This window comes from Dermacentor silvarum, chromosome 8, assembly GCF_013339745.2.
Source record: "Dermacentor silvarum isolate Dsil-2018 chromosome 8, BIME_Dsil_1.4, whole genome shotgun sequence".
Taxonomy (NCBI): domain Eukaryota; kingdom Metazoa; phylum Arthropoda; class Arachnida; order Ixodida; family Ixodidae; genus Dermacentor; species Dermacentor silvarum.
The window spans coordinates 176,357,405-176,370,816 of NC_051161.1; the positions used below are offsets into that span (position 1 = coordinate 176,357,405).

At 47.5% G+C, this 13,412-nt stretch overlaps 1 protein-coding gene and 1 long non-coding RNA gene across 3 annotated transcripts in view; one reads left to right on the plus strand and one right to left on the minus strand.

Annotated features, from left to right (window-relative positions):
- Window positions 1–13,412, minus strand: part of LOC119461867 (transcription factor E3) — a 278,465-nt gene that overhangs the window by 58,684 nt on the left and 206,369 nt on the right. The gene's annotated exons all lie outside the window — the stretch shown is intronic.
- The window catches only part of LOC125947644 (uncharacterized), an 88,417-nt gene that overhangs the window by 1,446 nt on the left and 73,559 nt on the right, over window positions 1–13,412 (plus strand). The gene's annotated exons all lie outside the window — the stretch shown is intronic.

Here is a 13,412-nt window from a genome sequence, read left to right on the forward strand (position 1 = left end):
AATTTAGTAATTTCGACAAATTTTGCTTCACATCCATATTTGCAGGGATTCATGCGTGAAGTGTGCCTCTCAGTGCGTTTTCTTGCAGTGAGGTTCTCAAATGAGTACTTATTTTCTATCTCAAGGAAAAATCTAAATAAAGATCTAATTGATATGCTTTTTAAACCTCCGTTATACCGATCGCTGTACATCGGCTTACCTGGAGATGACGTCCTTACACGGGTCTGTAAAATGCCTATTCCTCCTCACACTAAAACATTCTTCTTCAAAGTGCACACTGAAACGTTACCTGTTAAAACCTGGTTAAATAGGAAAGGAATCTTTGTATCTTCGATAAACTGTCGTCTCTGTAATGTCCCGGAAACCATGGAACACTGTTTTATTGATTGCAAGGATGCCATATTGTTTTGGGACGTTCTCCAAAGGACTTTAAAAAAGGATTTTGATATAAATGCTTATACAATACGATATCTGATACAACCTCAATGTGACGATGTGCCTTTTGATATGCTCCTGCTTATGGCGTTGCACAGTTTATGGAAAACTCGCATGATAGATCGGAATGCAGAACCAATTGTATCTTCGAGATCACATTTCATTCGGTTGATTTCACAGCTGAAAGACTTTTATGATCAGAGAGACTCCCAACCAGACTGGTATCCGTTGTTGTTGAAGTGTATCCTTTTGCCTCACTTTTAGAGAACTCTTACCGTAATAATTGTACTGTGAAGTGTTTGTTTTGTGCCTGTAGACGCGGCTGACTGTTTTGGCCGCTATGGAAATATCTTACGTATTCGTAATAAATACCATGAAAGAAAAAAAAAAGTGCCTGTATGGCTGAGTGGCTACGGCGCTCGCTTTGGGATCATGCGTTCGCTGGTTCGAATCCCGCCCGGGCTAGAATTTTTTCTTAATATCACGTTTTTCTTTTTCTTTTTTTCCTCTCTGCCAGCGTGGTCGTTTGAACCCCGGTGCCACGGCGGCAGCCGTGGTACCGGGCGCCAACGCGAAGCGGCGGTCGTTGAGGTGTTGCGGAGCGCAGCGTGGCAACACCCCAAATAAAAAAAATACTGCTCCAGTCAGAGAGACTGCTCCCTCCCTGATAGTGACATTATATTTGGATCATCAAAACAGTGATGCGTTTATAATACCACCGATCCCAACAGCAGGCTAGTCACCACCAGCCCAGCGTTTTCTCCGTCAACGCCTCCTCCGTTCCAACGGCGGCGGCTCGAAACATGGTACGCGCGAGCGGCGCAGCGTGGCGCCAGCGGTCAAACGCTGTACCTACCACGACCTGTGAGAACCCGTGAGAACCGCTTGCTGTGCACCGCAGCGCTTCGATTGCTATTCTCATCCCGCATATCTACTGTATTAGCGAAGATGCCGTGATAGTGGACGCGTGGAATTGAATGCGTATTTACGCAGAGCGACAGTAGCAACTGTTTTTACGGTGCGTACACAAAACCGTGCTTGGGAACAGTCGGCAGTGCTGAGCTAGGTCGATGTAGTCGCAAGCCGTCAAGGTGTCTACTACACATTTTGGCCTCGTCTGGGCGCATTAATTGAACAGAGAACCATTTTTAACAAAGTTTTGCAAGTACTTAAATAAAAGAAAACGAAAACACAAGGCACGGCACACTGTACTGACTAACAACGCGGTCGCCGTTCCGAAGTGTTTCGACCATTTCTAGTTGTCGCGTCGTCTGCTATGGGGGTAAGTAGTGGCGGCCTCTCGCGGCATTTTTGGCAACTGCCCGAGCACGTGACTTTCAAAAGTGGAGTCACGAGCTGCCTTAGAGAGGGCCGGTATGAGCAGGTCGCCAATTTATAGAGGAGGTCGTGGTACCTACTAGCAATTGTAAATACGCGGGACCGGGGCCGCCGCCATGTTTTACGTACACTACGTACACCACGCTAACACGGTAACGTTAACTCTGAGAAATAGCGTGCGCACGGTAAACGGTATGGGTCGGTTAGCGTTCTGCGCATGCGCACTTCGATCCCGCTATTCCGGTAACCACGCTAAACTAAAACTGTCTAATGTTTGGCTCTCCGTGGCCATAGGGATAGCGGTCCTATAGATTTAAGCAAAGCCCCCGCTGAAAATACTGGTATTTTCAGAGCGCTTATTCGCATGCGAGTTGATGGTGGAGATGCATATCTGAAGAACTATTTGGAAAGTTGCCCCAGTAATGCCTCGTATTTAAGCCAAGATGTACAATACCAAATTACAGAAATTTGTGGTGAAATTATTAAAGAAAGCCTAGATGCAAAAGTAAACGCTGCAGGCTGCTTTTCTATACTTGCTGACGAAACGGCGGATATTGCTGGAATCAAACGGCTTACTGTTTGTGCAAGGTACCTAAACAAGGATGCCAACGATATCGAAGGAGTGTTTTTAGGTTTGGATGGATGGATGGATGGATGGATGAGGCTGAACCCTTTAAACCGGGCGGTGGCATACGCCACCTAGCCATGACTATTAACATATTTTGTACTTTGTGGTGGGTGAAATTTCACCCCTGCCTTGATTTTATCCACCAATCAGATAACCTTTGTTTGGTTATTTCTACCCGCTTAAAGTCTATTTTGCTTTCACTGTCCCTAAACCCCAATGCTTTGAAAAAACCAGCCCCGTTGCCTTGCACTGTAGGGTTAAGCCCTTTACAGAAAAGTATGAGGTGTTCAGCCGTTTCCTCTTCTTCTCCACACGCACAGCACAACGTGTCTATACCTTGGTACTTGACTCGGTACATCTTAGTCCGCAATACTCCCGTCCTGGCTTCAAACAACAAAGAGCTTCCCCTAGAATTATCGTAGATATTTTCTTTGGCAATTTCTTGCTTGAAAGTTCGGTATGTTCCCAGTGCTTATTTCGTCTGCATCCCTGTTTTCCACAGACCCCTCTCTGTTTCCTTAACCTTTTTCTTAACCGCTGTTTCCTGGTTTGCACCCCTGCTGCAGTCCAAATATTTGATTGACAGTTTTCTGGTCAGCTTCCTCCATTTTGTATTCCTCATGTACAAATAACTGAAAACTCTCCTTGCCCACCGCTTTCCTGCCCTCGAATGACGTCCATCCCAATTTTTAGGTTTGAGAACCGGAATAGACGGCCCCTCTCATTGCGACTGCAGGTTCTATATAAATGTGTACCAACTGCTGCAGATTCTAGTCACCCTTCCAGTGATCGCTTCCAGCGCAGAGAGAATATTTTTTAACATGATATTACTAAAAAAAATTTAAAAAATACTTGCGCTCTACAATGTCTGAGGAACGCATGGTTAGGCTGGTGCTTCTATACACCCACAGAGAGGTCGGCGTCAACGTGTCCGAAGTCATTGAGCGCTTCGCTAAACTTTCCCGCCGAGTGAAGTTTGGCCTTTAGATAGCGAAGCAGCAAAAATCAATGCAAGTAAAAAGCTCTGTTCCATCAGGTCCATAAACTCGTAATTATAAAAACGTATGACTGTTCATTAGCTTTTAAAACCGCAGAATTTTTTTCTGTTTATTCTAATAGTTCGCATCATGATCAAAATTATCACGCGAATGCGAAAATTACGAGGACATCAATAACCAACTTTGACCGACCTTGCTCATTGAAAGCCCGGCGCACGCGGCGTTTCCCAACAAACACACTCGGATATTGGGTAGTTCAATTTGCCGCATCATCTGTGGCTTTCGTTTGGCCTTTTCTTTCCTTTTTAGCTACCTGCTTTTACTTCTTTTTTGAACCGAAACAATAACCTTCTTTAATTTTGGATGCAGAATATTTGTTGTCCGCTCTGCAGGCAGTTAAATTACACATTTTCGTACTGATTTCGGCATTATTCGCTATTATTCTACCCATATGGTGCGGTCGCGACCGCCGCATGGCCCAAGTACATATCAGGATTTCTGCGATCATAGTTTTGTTCGTGCCTGGATCGTCTGTGACTGCACAACATGTTTATTTGCCTTGTTTGAAGCATTATATACAGTGACGTTTGCTTAAATGTGTAGATTTATTGGAGACTTATCTGGTTGCGAGGTGTTGTATATACAAGCAGTGAACTGTTTCCAGTGGCACTTTTTTGTACTTTATCAAGTTGTATCTTCGCATTTGCATATTCCATTCTATCTTCGCATTTATAATGCATATTTTGCGGAACTCCTGCTTTTTATATGTACTCACTGTTGCGACTATAATCTCGGTGTAATTACAATACACGACCTTTAACAACTGCTCCTGCGCAATCTATTGCAACAAATGGCAGCGTCATTGAGGTTTTTCCCTGGCCGTTGCGCAACATATGTACAAAAATGTATGCAAGCAAGGTTCTTGAATGACAAACATTCATCAAAATATTTGTCCTCAACTTGTTCTTTTCATGGCCTTTACGTTTTTCATATCAGCTGCACGCACTGATTTGCTGGTTTCGAAATGATATAGTTCTAAAGTTCGTGTGATATTTTCTTTACTTAATAAATGGACAAAAAAGCGCGGAAGAATTGATATGAGTTATTTCTGCCGCTATTTTTGGGACATACGAAAGATTATTCTATGAAAAAATACATATTTTACTTGACAGTGCGTAGCATTCAATAATTCGTTTGCAGCATCTAATATACAATGACATTGGTAATGGAGTTATTATTCATGTATTTGATCCCTCGACAAATACTATAAGGAGGCGGCTGCGTTGCAACGTGACCCCCCCGCCCGAACAAAATTTCTGTACGCCACTGTCTCCCACGTATGCGGTTGGATCTCGTGGCAACCCTCAGGGCGCCGTCTTGTCGTGTTTCCTTTTCAATCTCGCCTTCGCTCACTCCCCGACAAGCTCAACCGTATCCCCGATCTCAAACACAACGCGGACGACGTCGCTCTTTGAGTCTGGCTCCGACGGGCACACTGAGCAGACGTTGCAATGCGGAACTGACGTCGTCACTAGTCACGTGCACGCGGCCGGTCTCGCTTGCTCGGCGGCCAAATCGGCCCATGCGGTCCCCCGACCGGCGTCGCCACAAGACGCCTCACATCCCGATTCACGCCAATTCCACTCCCGTCGTCTCTCATCTGCGCGTGCTCCAACCGCCATAATGCTCACACCAGCTCTCGCTTTCGGTTCAGCAAACCGCGCGCATGCTCGCTCGTGTCCGAGCGCGGCGCACGGGCATGCGCGAACACGATCCCCTCCGCTTAGTCGACGCTTTCGTAGTTTCCCGTCTCACGTGCGGCCTTCCTTATACTCGTCTTCTCAAATCGGAACACGACAAGGTCGACGTCCTCACCCGCCGGGCATACAAGAGTGCCCTCACAGCCGCCACCGTTCGAACACCCTACGTCGTCGAGGCTGAGGAGGCGGCCATCGCTTTAGCCGCCACCTCGACCGATGCCAGCGTCATACTGTCCAAGCACTCCTACTGGAAGACGAACCGCGTCGCATAGTCTGGGTCCCAGCCCACTCGGGCCACCCCGGCAACGAGTCGGCTCACCAACACGCTCGCGGTGAGCCCCTGGTCAACTACCACGACATTACCCAGCACTGTCGCCTCGGAACGGTACGCCTAAGCACCCCCACATGGCAGTCTTCCCAAGCGGTCCGAGATCGCCTGGCCTCCAGACCTTTGCGTGCCCCCTAGTGTATTCGCACAATGGTGTCATTGATCCACGCCTGTGCGGCGGCGTTGCCTCATTAAACCACATCCTCTGGGGCTGCCCGGAAGATCCCCCGCCCGCCGTCCAGCACCGACCGAGACATCCAGACACGGGTCCTGGCACGAGCTGAAGACGCCATCATGAAACACAGCCTGGCAGTAGCTTAGCCTCCTAATAATTTGACACTCACTCACTGCCGGCGTGGGCAGTGGCCGCGCTCGCTATGCGCTTGCACGCCGCATATTTCACGACTCGCGCCGTTCGTGCATACTTGAAAAATACGTCCTTCTTTTAATTCGAATAAATTTTCGGGCCCCTTCGAGTTGGAATTATCGAGATTCGATTGTAGGCTGAACTCATCTTCTGCGATTACCTTTAGCACGTGACCAACCTTGTACGACTCCGTCATGTCACTGTCGACTTTACGGCAAAGAGCCAAGACATACGAATGTAGGATATGTATGGTCCAGTGGACGTCTGAGCGCAGATGGATAGCTCTTTCGTTGCGGCTGCCTTTCGACCCATGGGTATTCCAAACAAGGCACTAAGTTTTTCTGTGAAAGTGTCCCAACTCGCAATCTATTACATCGTTCAGAGCTGCCACCGGCTGGTTTGTCTGTACAACCACAAAAAGGAGTGGAAGTGCCGAAAAAGGAAACCACGTAGACAGTACTTCCAGTGGACTTGCACGCCTCCGCATAAGACATGCACAGCGCAATCCACAACCAACAGTCTTTCCTAGCTACAGTACAGAACCATCTAAAGTACACCTTTCGCAAAGTACTCTAACATTCTCTCTCAAATCGCCTGAAGTGCGTTGTGTGTCTAGTGGCAAAAAAGGACTTTGGTGATCGAAAAGGTGAAGGATGAATTTTGATCTGGCATTGCTAACCAGTCAGCGGGCTGGAGGTGAGAGCTCAATTCAAAAGCTCAACTCACTAGTGCGTATTTGCTAAGATGCGTTGCCATTACCAACAGTGTTTGTCAGGCGTTGTAGAAAGAAGTAACCAAATGTGCTTTCCAAACAAAAACTTGGAGGATGCTTCGCCTTTCAGAGTGGAACGCAATAGCATTCAAAGATCCCCGACTGCTTCTTACGCTTCCCGGCAACTGCAGCTTATGTAACCGTAGTGGCAACGCTGGTTTCAAACGCTATGCACGACTTTGTGGTTCTTTTCTTTCCCCCCACTGATGCGAGCGCCATCTCGATGGAACCGATCGGGGTGCGCCTCTCCCACTAAATGGCAGCTGGAAAAGGGGTTTGTGTAACAGAATTATGTTTTGTCGTATATTCCAATTACATGTCTGTAAATCGCACTATGTGCATTTTCTGACGCATTTTGCTTTGAGAAATTCGATTAGTTGAGTAACTCCTATGCACGGTTAGGGATAATTTTTCTCTAATGGACAACGCCGCCCAAACCAGATTTTCCGCGACACGGGGCCTTTAACGCTATAATGTTAAAAGAGGACTGCAAAGCATTTACAGGTGCTAACAAAAGGCACAAAGAACACAAATAGGCACTAAAAAGTCAGTGCAAAACCACAATTCGTGCCCGTTGCGTGTGAACCAACACACACTTGTCTACGGATGACACTAGAGTCGGTTTAAATTGCACAAATTATGTTACAGCAGAATAGTACGATGGGAACAAGTGTCATCAACCTGCGTGTAGCACGAAACTAGGAAGAGGATATTATAGCAGATCATTAAAATCTAATTCTGGGGTTTTACGTGCCAAAACCACCAGCTGATTAATTTTGACCAACTTGGGATGTTTAAAGTGCACGGGCATTTCTGCATTACACCGAAATGCGGCCGCCGCGGCCAGGAATCGATCCCGCGACCTCGTGCTCAGCAAAGCAAGGCACTGAGCAGGTAAAAATGGGCAGAAAATGTGGACACCTATTTGATCATATCTTTGTAAACAAACTCAAGACTCACCTATAAATATATTTCCAACGTACAAAGCATTTATTCATTTGAAATTTAAAGAATTAAAAATAAACGAATAAAAACCGCGAATGTGACGCGAGATGAACGGAAGAAACTTTACCTTCACCTTTAATCAAGAAAACACACTTGTCGTCGTCTGTCGTCGTCTGAAGTGGAGACAGCTTTCCTTGGGTGGTATTAGTTTCATTTTATAGAAATGTCACGTGACTCGGCACCGAAACCATCCCCGACAAGTGTTTTTGGCACTGTGCCAAGCTCAGCGCCAAGAGCACTATCGGCCGTATACTTTTGCCTGCCAAAAATAGGCCCCCAAAACAACGTCGTAAATATAGGCACAATACATTTTTACAGAAATGCAAATAATTTCAAACGAAGACGTGCGCGGCCTATATCTACGATAGGAAAAAAAGAAATGTTATTGTCTACGATGGCACAAAGGTGCCGGCAGTTAAACATAGCCGTGCAATTGTCCCATAAAACTGCTCAACTAATGACGATCAATTGGCCTAATTCAATAAGCACACTGCTCATATTTATGTTCAATGGCCACTGTACTCGAGCGTCGCATATAGTGAAACAGGCATGAAAAAAAAAAATACTTGAAAGCTGGGAGTACTGATAAAAAAGCGATACTTTCTGTCTGCCGGACGGAAATAAATTAAGACAAAACAAAAGCAGGCAAATAACAAATGCAAGAGAGACTACGATTTATTAAAAAATTAGCACGTTCATACATGAGGATTGTTAGGTACAACTCTTGGCAATTTTCTCATATACACTGACATTATCCGAATTGTACAGGCAAGACGTCCCAACACTGCCAAATACTTCCGCCCATTTGAAGTGCACGTGTTTGACGAAATCTGTTTGGAGAGCACGCGGATCGTAGTGTAAGAATCACTGTGAAGATTGTGGAAACAATAGCAAACTACCACCATCTCCAGATTTTTGGATTCAAAATTGTGCCTCTTGTCACTGAGAATGATCTCATACGCTGAGAAGGAGCGCCGGACGGTGGTGAACACCTTAAAAAGTAAATTACAAACAAAACAGAAGCCGCGTGCACATGAAAATTTTCTTTCTTCTTTTGCTCTTCACTCGCATTTCCCCTGACGGCTCTCCGCGGTTTCGCATTCGCCAACCGCTCGCGCAATGTCAGCGCGGCGGCGTATGGTGGCCGGCGCGTCCCATTTCAATGCTGCTTGTTTTCCGCGAGTTGGTTGAACTCCATAGAGTTCCGAACAGTCAATGTTGCCCGGTAACATGAATAACGGTCTCTAACTGCACTCGAAAGCGAAACTTGAGGCTAAATAGTGTTCATATAGGCGCCGATATTAAAGATAGGCATTTATAGGCACTATAAAAGCCCTTCTTAACCTCGTATATCAAAAAGGAACAAAAAAGGCCTAAATGACTCCTAGCATAGCAGGGCGGAGCAAAGGAGGGAAGGCTTGCTGCCGTGGCCCCGCTTATTTCCATACTGCGCCCATTGGGAATCGTTAGCCCGCTATCGATAGTTTGAAACGCCGCTTTCGATACCTTCCGCGGCGTGACATCACGCACTGGGGGGGGGGGGGGGGGGGGGGGGGCTCTTCCGCGCATCCGAAGCAGGCGCTGGTTGGCAAAAAAAAAACGTTCATGCGACCTGTTCTCTCTAAAGTCCCTGTACAGAAAAAGTACCGCCATCTACTCTTTCCTCCGTCTCTCTGCCCTCGAATCACGTGTGGCGCTACGAACGGGTGCACAGCACGTTCAGCGTTACGTGCGTTGCTCCACTGGAGTGGTTCCCCTCAGCTGTGGCAAGTGCTACATTAGGCAAACGGGGCGCTCCGTCAACGACCGAATGAGAGAGCACGCAAATCTTTTAAAGAAGGATACCACCGCGCACTTGTCTGCGCATTGCAGGTCTTGTCCCGACTGTGAACCGCTGTTTTTTAATGTCAAGATCCTAGGCAAAAGCAAGAACAAAACCGCTCGTGAACTGTTAGAGGCCTACCACATAAAAATCAATGGTCTAGCCTGCGTTAGTCAAACGACTGTGACACTTTATGATTCGGAAATGAGATTGCTAAGCATATAATGTGACTGGACTGCCTTCGACTGACTGGCGCCATTTGTGTGTTTTATGCGTTTGCGCATGCGTATGCTTGTGTACATATTCCGAAGCAAGCCCTGCTTCGGAATAAACAGAGCAGCGCTCGTTTTCCCTTTCCTCTCCTCTCTCACTGTTGTCTTTTATTTCGAGTTTTGCGCTACTACGTATCATGTTAAGTATCATGTTCCTCTCCTAAAGCGCTTGTTTTTTTTCTTTACTTTTTGCATGCGAGAGCAAGTCGACAGTGGCACCCCTAGAAAGTCCACGTTTCAGAACGGGCGCGCGCCGCCGCCGGCGACTGCGCAGAGTGACTTTCAACATGGCTCTGAGGCGGAAAAAAAATAAATAAAGAAGTGAAAGCGCGCGCTATCATCGTCTAATCGGAGATACAGGAGCGGCATTGATCAAAGGATGGCGGTACTTTTCTTATATAGGGACTTTAATTCTCTCTGCATAAGAGCGCTGCTTGTATGTCAGCTGCCGCGATCGTGTAAGTCCGGCATATTGCTATTTTTTGAAGTGGCAGCATTTACGAACGAAAGTGCGCCTCTTCCGTAGATCAAACATCCACAAAAATGTATTACTCCTCGAAAACGAATATTTTGTCACAGATGATGCGCATTTTCGCGGTGACAAAGTGATACTTCGCTAAATGACTGGTCTTCGCGAACACAAATTTGTATTGCATTGTCGTGAATGCACTGACTTTCGCCCCACTTACACTGTAGCTTTAAACGATAACAGGATGAACTTCGTCTACAACTACACGGCGGCTCAGTGGAGCCGTACAAATTAGCGGCGCCTAAATTCAGATGAGGGAGAAATGCAGAAAAAACTTATCACCCTGCTTTAGGAGCACGGTAAGATACCCTAGGTGGACAAAATTAATCCGGTGCCTTTCGTTACACTGTCCCCCCATAAGACGCTGTGCGGCTTAGGGATGTTAAACACCGTAATTTAATTTTAATTATTAGTCTCAGTCATGTGAATGTACGAAGCAAAAGCTTACATAAGTACATAATCCGTTGCACGGTAACTTCGCTGTGTCTGCTGCCTCCTTTGCTGCTCTCAACTTTACAAGACCCAACTTTTGCATGTTTATGTGCAGTATCACGGTCTAAAGTCCGTACCATGAAGGTGAATACACCAATAACGAAAAAAAAAAGAAAGTTCAGTTTGGGCATTCCCCGTTGTTAAATGTATACACGCAGCTTCGGCAGTGGTCAAAACATCGTAGGAGCTCATTTGTAGTCATAGCTTTCAGTCAATAAATTAGGCTCAAACGAAAGTTTTTCTTTTTCATGTTTTTTTTTTTTTTTTTTTTTTTTTTTTTTTGCTGCGCACAGCGCGGATGGCCTAGAAATACATGCGCTCACTAATCATCGCGTTTCATTCACTCTCACCCGTTCGATAATAACGGGTCCTGAAGTTCTCTCGGCGCCTGATCACTACGACTGGTTTTATTACACGCAACACGCGTCCACAGTCTCGTAAGCGAGATACGTATTGCTAATCGCGCGCGCGCGCACGCACGCACGCACGCACGCACGCACACACACACACACACACACACACACACACACACACACACACACACACACACACACACACACACACACACACACACACAATGCGTTTCCCTACGCAAAGATAAGCCGATATCGTTGCGGTTGTCGCTGCACACTTCCATGGAAATGCCGATATTCTTCATTGCACAATCCATCACAGACCACCACCACCACGTGGTTGACGTTCGCAAGTAAAAAAGACATTTTGCATACTGTCACTTTGGGACGTTGCAGCAACTGAACAGAACGCGAACCGAACAAACATCTCCGATCGTAATCACAAGAACCACGATGTAATCATAAGAACACTCAAGTAAACATCAAAGAGCCTCAACCAAGGACTTCACTGTTGCCGCTGAGTGATTGTCTTCATAAATGGATTTAGGAAAGAAGGAATTCTTAAAAATATTTGTCTAGCATGCATATATATATATATATATATATATATATATATATTGACACGTATACATGTTTATCTTTCCACCGGCTAACAAATGTTAAACGTTATCGCTCGGCGCAGGACGCGCCTGTATCAGAAGTTTCTAGAACGTTATCGATGCTTCTTTCCATTGCCTGTTTTCACCGACGCTTCTGTTATCTGATTGCATGACTGACGCGAATTGTCTAGAACTTTCTGGAAGACACGCGGGCATGAGGGATTAATCTAGAACCTTCGATGACTCAGGTATAAAAGCCGACGCGTTTCGCCGCTGATCAGATTTTCGACGATCGCCGACTGTGTTCGCCGTTATCGTTGTGCCTTGAGTGTACCTTGCTTTTGTGGGCACAGGTTCGCCCAATAAACAACCAGTTTCGTTGTACAGTTTTACGACTGTTTTCTTCAGCGTCACTACTACGTGACATCTGGTGGAGGTGCTTTTGTGTCCATGCAGCGGACGCCCCCGCAAAGCCGCGACCCAAGCCCGAAACCGGAGGACGAGACCAACGTCGCCAAGGACCAGCGAGCTAGCCGTAGGCAGCAAGGACTTTTGCCAGAATACGGACTTCTTCCCGAGAAGACCACAGCGATCAAGGCCAAGTCAACGACCACAATGGCAGCCCCAGCGTCCCCCATCCTGCTGCAGCAACCTCGGGAGCCACCGACCTTCCGTGGATCATCAGCTGAAGACCCTGAAACATGGCTGGAGACGTACGAGAGGACCGCGACATTCAACAAATGGAGCGACGATGACAAGCTGCGCCATGTCTATTTTTCGTTGGATGACGCTGCTCGGACATGGTTTGAGAACAGAGAGACCACCCTGGTGACTTGGGACCTATTTCGCGAGAACTTCGTGAGGACCTTCACGAATGTCGTGCGAAAAGAAAGGGCCGAAGTTTTATTAGAAACCAGAGTGCAATTGCCCAACGAGAACATCGCAATCTTCACGGAGGAGATGACTCGCCTCTTCCGCCCCGCCGACCCCGATATGTCCGAGGAAAAGAAAGTTCGGTTCTTGATGCGGGGTGTCAAAGAGCAACTATTCACCGGATTGATGCGCAACCCGCCCAAGACTGTCGCCGAATTTCTTTCCGAGGCCACAACGATCGAGAAGACGCTTGAAATGCGCGCCAAGCAATACAACCGCCGTGCCCTGACCAATTACGCCGATGCTCAAGCGCTAGGCGCCGACGACCTGCGCGACACCATCAGAGCAGTCGTTCGCGAGGAGCTGCAGAAGCTCTTTCCCAGGTCGCAGCCTCAAGTGGCATCTATCGCCGACGTCGTCAAAGAAGAAGTGCAGCGCTCACTTGGAGTTCCTGATGTGCAGCCGCAATCGCCGCAACCCCAGCCGGAAGCGCTGACTTACGCCGCCGTTGCCCGTCGTCAAGGCCCTCCTTCACGCTCGCACCAGGGCCCCATAACGCCGCCGTTCCGTCGCTCACCGCCGCCGCCGCAGCCAGCACGCCCGCCCGTCACCCAGCGCAGCTACCCGAGAAAGACGGACATTTGGCGCGCCCCCGACCACCGCCCGCTCTGCTATCACTGCGGGGAAGCCGGCCATGTCTACCGCCGATGCCCATACCGCGAGATGGGCCTACGAGGGTTCGCCGTCAACGCGCCACGTCCACAGCTTGGCGAGCGACCACGTGACATCGCCGACTACCTTGCCGGAGCCCAGTGGCAACCACGACGACCCTCACGCTCGC